Here is a 6,000-nt window from a genome sequence, read left to right on the forward strand (position 1 = left end):
ACAGACATTTCATTTACCTGCCTCCCAGCTCTTTTGGAAAATTATTTTAAACACTGCAGCTCATTGATTTACTAAATGACCCTTAATGACATCTAAAACCGGCAGTTTATTCTTAGTGGAAAAATGAAGAAGCAAAAAAAATATCTATATAGTAATCTGAAAAGATAAGCTAAATAATCTTTAAGCTTCTAGAAAAAAGGTCTGTTTTTAAACTCTGACATTTTTATGTGATTGTCCTCCTTAGTCTGATGTCAGACGTAATCTTAGAGGTTTAGTGACGTTGATTTCCTGTACAAATTACGATCTTCTCTCAGCCAGTGCATGTTTTAAAGATGAAGGGAAAGATTGCCTTTGTTTGTGTTCAGGTACTAGCGCATGAACGGTGTGGTGCTCCATCACCTGGTTCATGGCCACAGGCGGTGCGCCTTAAGAAGAAGACACTGCTGAGTTGATTTGCAGGGATCTCAGGTTCAGGCTGCTGTCAGCTTCTGTCAGGGCAATCAGAAACACTCAGCCTCCCCTGAATAGCCCGCACAGCAGACGGTAAATATTATTGGCATTCTGACACCCTCTCGCTGCGACCAAGTGTGTAAAATTGTTAATAAGGAACATGATGGGGCCACTGCATGCCAGCGTGAGAATGGAAAAGCTTACTCTTGTTGGCAATTATCCAAATAACAGGATGAGGTGTCTGAGGACAGGTGATTTAAGTCCTTAGCAGAGTGGTGGAGAGGTTTGTTTTGGCAGGGAGGAAGTGAGGAAAAGTCACAGAGGTCACATGGTAAACATTGTCCTTGTGCTTTATGCATCTGTACAACTCCTTATAAAATGTACATGGAGACCCTTGTGTGCACTGTTTGGAAAAATTGCTAAAGACACTGTCCATAGATGAGGCACTTTAACACTTGAGGGCTATTCTACATTATGTATGATAGTCATCTCAGCTCTACTAAAACAGGTAAAGGTTGTTGGTGTGTCAGTTTTAAGTATGGTTGAGAACAAGCTGCTTGTTTACTGAAATCCACCGTTATTAGTTATTTCTATGCCTCCCCCAAAAGTCTCAATGTGACACTGTGATAACGCAAACAGTATTCCCCAGCTTGCATAGAGCAGGTGAGTCATTATTTTTAAAGGCATAGTATCTCCAAGTCACAGAAGGACACGTTGATAGCAGAATAAAGTACACAATCGTAAACGTTTATGCCAGTATTTCTCATTGTATGATTACATTTTTATGGTTCATATTCTGATATGGCTTGTTTCTGCTGCCACCACCAGAGCAATGAGACAGGCCCAGAGGTGGCATTTCTCCTTTGCTTTATGGGGGGAGAGATGCCTAAAGGAGAGTCCTGCTCGGTTTCGTTCGGTAAACACACTGCCAAGCTAAATGGCTGATCAATCAATTTCAGTGGGATCGATCTGCATCAGTTCTGCCTGCATGCACACACCCGGAGCCACTTTATTGTAAATCAATCATTTTGAAAACATCTCACAGAGGGGCCCGTCCTCACTAACAAGCCATCAATTCCAGCTGCCTCTGTAGCACCCTTATCAAGCCACAAATCAACAGCCACACAAACATCTGCTCCATTTCCATCGCTTTCCCCCTCTGCTGCGCTCTGTCTTTTACCCCCACTCAGTCCCCACCGCTTGTCGTGTTTTGATGGTGTGTCTGGCAAGGAGAAGAGAGGAGAGGCTGCGAATCTTCACCACACCACTTAAGATAACCCAAGGGTAATAGTGTTTGCACATTTGAGAGAGAAATGAGGACAAATGCCAGGGTGGGTCATAGATTCTCCTTCTGACCGGCTTGTTTGACATTGGAGTGTGAAATTGCACACTTCAGCTGAGGAGCGTGGAGGAGGAGGAGGAGACCCGGAGACTTATGAGATGTCCACTGATTTCTTGCGATGAGAGAGTAGTGGGTCGTTGTCTGAGAAGTCATCCTGCCTCGTCATAACACCTCTGAATTGGTGCTGCTCATGATATTTGAAGGATTCTCAGGAGATATCTCAGTACCCTTGACACAGGTGACACAGTGTTTAGTGCCGTGTATCTAGAAGCAGATTATTTCAGGTGGAAAATTGCTGCGTTACATAAAGGTTAAAAATCCTTTAACTTTGGCACTGTTTAATGACATGCTTATCACCATTCAGGTTTAGCTGAGACACGTTACAGCTCCAACAGAGGAAAGAGGATTAGTTTCTCAGTATATCATTTGCCCCTGGAATAAGTGTATCTGCAAACCCAATCCACATTAAAGCTGCAAGCAGCGATGGACGGGCCCTCGCACCCCTTGCATGCCGCGGGAGTTGCAGCCAGCGCAGCCACACACAAGAGTCCACCTGTGTCCTCTCCTCTTTCCTGCTCTTCTCCCCAAAGAAGCACAGCAGTATAAAGCAACAGAAAAGACACGACCCCCTCCCAGCAGGGGGCGCTATGAGTGTATCATCATATGAGCACATAAATGAGTTGAGAGTGTGAAGGTTATCCTGATTATCTGTGCAGAGCCAACATGTAATTTGGTTTAATGGACAGTGTGTTATTTGTAAATTACTTTAGTGTTGTTTTGAGTTTGTGTAGACATTTCAATGGTGTTATTTTCAGCCACATATGTTAAGAATACCAGGATGTCCTTGGTTAAATATATCCTGGTATTTGTGGATATACAGTATATATGAAAAAGTTAACTTTAATGGACATTTGTACTTTGAGTGAGTTGTGTTTATGTGACTACATGTGTAATGTGGTTACAAGAAAGTTGCACGTGTTAAGAAAAAGTATCATGAAGTTTGTCAGAGGATAACTCACGCAGTGTTCAGAGAGATGTTGATGAAGCAGGTTAATGGAGCCTGTTGTGTGTTTGTGTGCTTTTTACATGTCCAAATCCTTTGCTTTCTCTACTATCTCAACAATTAAGAACTAAAATCATATACAATCATGTACATCACCCCTTACCCACAGACGTAACGCAAAAATACATAACACATTATAGATTTTATGTCATAAATCCATGCTTTGATTCTACAGCAGTAATACCTACACATATGTCATATACATTATTCAAAGTATAGTATGGCGTTTTTTTCGGACAAAAAAAGTCAAAAAAATTTTTAACCTCAAAATGTCATAAAAAACGTCATAGTATAGTAAGGCGTCAAAATCGGACAAAAAAAGTCAAAATTTTTTTTGACCTCAAAATGTCATAAAAAACGTCATAGTATAGTATGGCGTTTTTTTCGGCCAAAAAAAGTCAAAAAATTTTTTCACCTCAAAATGTCATAAAAAACATCATAGTATAGTATGGCGTTTTTTTTGGGCCAAAAAAAGTCAAAAAAATTTTTTTCACCTCAAAATGTCATAAAAAACGTCATAGTATAGTATGGCGTTTTTTTCGGCCAAAAAAAGTCAAAATTTTTTTTGACCTCAAAATGTCATAAAAAACGTCATAGTATATTAAGGCGTCAAAATCGGACAGAAAAAGTCAAAAAAATTTTTGACCTCAAAATGTCATAAAAAACGTCATAGTATAGTATGGCGTCAAAATCGGACAAAAAAAGTCAAAAAAATTTTTGACCTCAAAATGTCATAAAAAACGTCATAGTATAGTATGGCGTTTTTTTCGGCCAAAAAAAGTCAAAAAAATTTTTGACCTCAAAATGTCATAAAAAACGTAATAGTATAGTATGGCGTCAAAATCGGACAAAAAAAGTCAAAATTTTTTTTGACCTCAAAATGTCATAAAAAACGTCATAGTATAGTAAGGCGTCAAAATCGGACAAAAAAAGTCAAAATTTTTTTTGACCTCAAAATGTCATAAAAAACGTCATAGTATAGTAAGGCGTTTTTTTCGGCCAAAAAAAGTCAAAAAATTTTTTCACCTCAAAATGTCATAAAAAACGTCCTAGTATAGTAAGGCGTCAAAATCGGACAAAAAAAGTCAAAAAAAATTTTCACCTCAAAATGTCATAAAAAACGTCATAGTATAGTAAGGCGTCAAAATCGGACAAAAAAAGTCAAAAAATTTTTTCACCTCAAAATGTCATAAAAAACGTCATAGTATAGTATGGCGTTTTTTTCAGTATGAAGTTTTTTTGACCTCAAAATTTCATAAAAGTGTCATAAAAAACGTCATAGTATAGTATGGCGTTTTTTTCGGACAAAAAAAGTCAAAATTTTTTTTCACCCCAAAATGTCATAAAAAACGTCATAGTATAGTATGGCGTCAAAATCGGACAAAAAAAGTCAAAAATTTTTTTGACCTCAAAATGTCATAAAAAACGTCATAGTATAGTATGGCGTTTTTTTCTGACAAAAAAAGTCAAATTTTTTTTGACCTCAAAATGTCATAAAAAACGTCATAGTATAGTATGGCGCTTTTTTCGGCCAAAAAACGTCAAAATTTTTTTTGACATCAAAATGTCATAAAAAACGTCATAGTATAGTATGGCGTTTTTTTCGGCCAAAAAAAGTCAAAATTTTTTTTGACCTCAAAATGTCTTAAAAAACGTCATAGTATAGTATGGCGTCAAAATTGCACAAAAAAAATCAAAAAAATTTTTGACCTCAAAATGTCATAAAAAACGTCATAGTATAGTATGGCGTTTTTTTCGGACAAAAAAAGTCAAAAATTTTTTTAACCTCAAAATGTCATAAAAAAACGTCATAGTATAGTAAGGCGTCAAAATCGGACAAAAAAAGTCAAAAAAATTTTTGACCTCAAAATGTCATAAAAAACGTCATAGTATAGTATGGCGTTTTTTTCGGCCAAAAAAAGTCAAAAAATTTTTTGACCTTAAAATGTCATAAAAAACGTCATAGTATAGTATGGCGTCAAAATCGGACAAAAAAAGTCAAAAAAATTTTTGACCTCAAAATGTCATAAAAACGTCATAGTACAGTATGGCGTTTTTTTCGGCCAAAAAAGTCAAAAAATTTTTTGACCTCAAAATGTCATAAAAAACGTCATAGTATAGTAAGGCGTCAAAATCGGACAAAAAAAGTCAAAATTTTTTTTCACCTCAAAATGTCATAAAAAACGTCATAGTATAGTAAGGCGTTTTTTTCGGCCAAAAAAAGTCAAAATTTTTTTTTACCTCAAAATGTCATAAAAATGTCATAAAAAACGTCATAGTATAGTAAGGCGTCAAAATCGGACCAAAAAAGTCAAAAAAATTTTTGACCTCAAAATGTCATAAAAAACGTCATAGTATAGTATGGCGTTTTTTTCAGTATGAAGTTTTTTTGACCTCAAAATTTCATAAAAGTGTCATAAAAAACGTCATAGTATAGTATGGCGTTTTTTTCGGACAAAAAAAGTCAAAAATTTTTTTCACCCTAAAATGTCATAAAAAACGTCATAGTATAGTATGGCGTCAAAATCGGACAAAAAAAGTCAAAAAATTTTTTGACCTCAAAATGTCATAAAAAACGTCATAGTATAGTATGGCGTTTTTTTCTGACAAAAAAAGTCAAGTTTTTTTTTACCTCAAAATGTCATAAAAATGTCATAAAAAACGTCATAGTATAGTATGGCGTTTTTTTCGGCCAAAAAAAGTCAAAAATTTTTTTGACCTTAAAATTTCATAAAAAACGTCATAGTATAGTAAGGCGTCAAAATCGGACAAAAAAAGTCAAAAATTTTGTTGACCTCAAAATGTCATAAAAAACGTCATAGTATAGTATGGCGTTTTTTTCGGACAAAAAAAGTCAAAATTTTTTTTTACCTCAAAATGTCATAAAAAACGTCATAGTATAGTATGGCGTTTTTTTCGGCCAAAAAAAGTCAAAAAATTTTTTCACCTCAAAATGTCATAAAAAACGTCATAGTATAGTAAGGCGTCAAAATCGGACAAAGAAAGTCAAAAATTTTTTTCACCTCAAAATGTCATAAAAAACGTCATAGTATAGTATGGCGTTTTTTTCAGCCAAAAAAAGTCAAAATTTTTTTGACCTCAAAATGTCATAAAAAACGTCATAGTATAGTATGGCGTCAAAATC

Source organism: Toxotes jaculatrix, chromosome 11 (genome assembly GCF_017976425.1).
Source record: "Toxotes jaculatrix isolate fToxJac2 chromosome 11, fToxJac2.pri, whole genome shotgun sequence".
NCBI lineage: Eukaryota > Metazoa > Chordata > Actinopteri > Toxotidae > Toxotes > Toxotes jaculatrix.